Here is a 2,671-nt window from a genome sequence, read left to right on the forward strand (position 1 = left end):
AAAGCATGCAGCTACCCGCTCTAAACAAAACTGTTGCGGTACAGTTACAACAGCAGGTGGTCTAGGAAGCACCACAAGTATTTGACGCTCTCACCAGCCGGTAACTTTCCGCTGTGGTTACCTCCATGGTCTTGATGTCGACGAACGAGTTGGCCAGCACCTTGGGATGCTGGATCTTGAGCGCCACCGTGGTGCCGTCCCGGAGCACGGCCCGGTACACCTGAGCCAGCGAGGCCGTGCCCAGCGGCTCTGGGTCCCTCCGCGATCAGCTCTGACGGCTGCCGACCGGGGGCGGCGTCACACAGAGCGCGGCCCACGGTACCGGCACGCCGCAGCGACCGCACCGGCCCGCTCTGAGCCAACCACGCCGCCCTGTCGCGTACGGAACGAGCAGCCACGTAATTCGCCAATCAGTAATGCACCCAAGATTCGTGATGCAAATTTCTAACTGAGAATCGCAACTGAGCCCCTCGCCCCGACGGGTGGACAGCGAATGGTGGCCACTCACCTCGACGCCCAGCTCAGACCGGACCAGCGCCAGCAGCTCGGGCAGTGGCGTCTGCGGCGCGCGCAGTGCAGGATGCGCAGCGTGCGCACGTACTCCGGAGGGATCAGGTAGTCGAGTGCGCCTAGGTGCTGGCCCACTGCCGACACGCGGGCACCAACGTCAGACAAGGAGGCCGCCGGGAGCCGCCGGCCCGACACCAGCTCCAGGTGACTGGTCTGTCCACTGTCAGGGTGCAGACCATGGTCTCAGCCGCCACTCCAGTGGCTGTCAATCTTGCTGCTCTGACAGACCACAACCATCCTTTACTAACTTTAAATTATACATATATATATATATATATATATATATATATATATAGATATATATATAATCCTACTCATAACGGACGAACTATAACTATATCTAAACTACCGATTCGACTCGGTCCAATATCGTGCGACGCGAGGGCTCTGTCTGAGTTACTGGTGGTAGGCTGGCAGGCAGACTTATTTGTTCTTTGGCACTGGTAAGCACGAGTGATGACAAAACACGTCAAAACATTCTCCATGACTCTGACTGAAAGCTTTCATAGGCAACAAATCTAGACTGCCGCACACACAACGGCGCGCAGAGGCATCCTGTGTGAACATCACGTGAAGAGGGAGGGGTGTTGCCACCGCAAAGAACGCTCAGACAAGCCTATTTCCCCCCGCTACACAAGAGCACCGGGTCCACCACGGAACACCCCGCAGACCATCACGGCCTCTGTACCGGGCGCACCTTTGACGAAGCAGCCGCGGTTGGCGCAGCACAGCTCGAGCAGGCGCTGCGCACCGCGCGTGTGCACCTCCGACTTGAGCCGCGCGTACTCGGCGGAGGTGGTCGGTACGCCGCTCCAGTACAGCGTGCGCTGATAGTCCCAGCTGATCCTGCCCACCTGGGGACGGCGACACGTGTCACACGGCACACGCCGGGCGGCCGGCAAAGCTTACTCCCAGTTAGACCAGCCAGAGGCACCTGCAACAGTCGGAGTCGGGCACTGGGCTCAGAGCGAGGAGCGGGGACGAGTCGAGCCGCAACGCGGGGGCGAGGAACCACAAACCCGCTTTCCATGGCGTCACCCGATGGTATCTACGATTCGAAATACTTGGACCATGCCGCGCCGACTGCTGGACAAACGCTGCATGGAAACAAAGCAAAACGCCCCCTAGTCCTAAATACAGCTGCAATTGGGTTATAACGTCTCATCCATATTCTAGTTTCGGGATGGTGCACAGAAGAGATGGTGTGGCTCTTGATTTTAAAAGCTGGGAATTCCAATGTTACTAGGTTTCTAATCATATAATGATGCATTGCCACTGGAAACATTTGACATGTGCAATACAGGCCATTTCCTAGTAGCATAACTAGCATTGCTAACCAGGCATCATTCCATTAGTATTAGCACCCATGAGTTATCAGTCGCTTGCAGGGGTGGAAGAATGCTAAGAAAATATGGTGTTGCAAACCTGTCGGAGTGGGCATCCTCAGAGCAGCAATAGTAACATGGTGTCCCCTTTGATGAAAGTTGCATGGCCACTACCACACCCAGCACACCACATTATACATGCATGGCAGCAGGCAACATGGAAAGAAAAAAACACATTGCTCTGTCTTTGAGTAAGCAGTGACATGGCCCATGGGAAGCATCATTTACCAGATCAAACTAATCCCAGCACAACCAGTGGCTCAGCACTGACCCATGTCCAGCCCACCTCACAATGACAGGCCATGACTTCGAGCCTGACCAGAGGCGTAGTTTCGCAGAACAACTTGGGGGAGATGAGCAGCCGAAAATGGCATAACCTTCTCCCAAAGCACGCCACCAAACGGGCTTCTCCCCGGATTCGGTCCTTTTTCTTTTCAGAGTTGGGGTGGGTTAAGCCCACCTCCCCAAGCAAACAGGAACTAAAATTCTGCCCCGACCCCACGACAAATCCTCACCTCGACACCCAGAACTGTCCCATGTCCTCACCAGAACCCCGGTCCGGCCCTCGGCCGCGTCCTCACCGTGACGGCGGCGCGGCCGAACCGCACCAGACCGATGGCGTGCACGTCCACTGGTTGGCGTGCAGCGAGGCATACACGCTGCCGGCCAGGCCTGCGGCGGCGGCCAGCTGCAGCGCGCGGCGCCGGTACACTGTG

This window comes from Pollicipes pollicipes, unplaced genomic scaffold, assembly GCF_011947565.3.
Source record: "Pollicipes pollicipes isolate AB1234 unplaced genomic scaffold, Ppol_2.1 Scaffold_4002;HRSCAF=4701_pilon_pilon_pilon, whole genome shotgun sequence".
Lineage (NCBI taxonomy): Eukaryota > Metazoa > Arthropoda > Thecostraca > Pollicipedomorpha > Pollicipedidae > Pollicipes > Pollicipes pollicipes.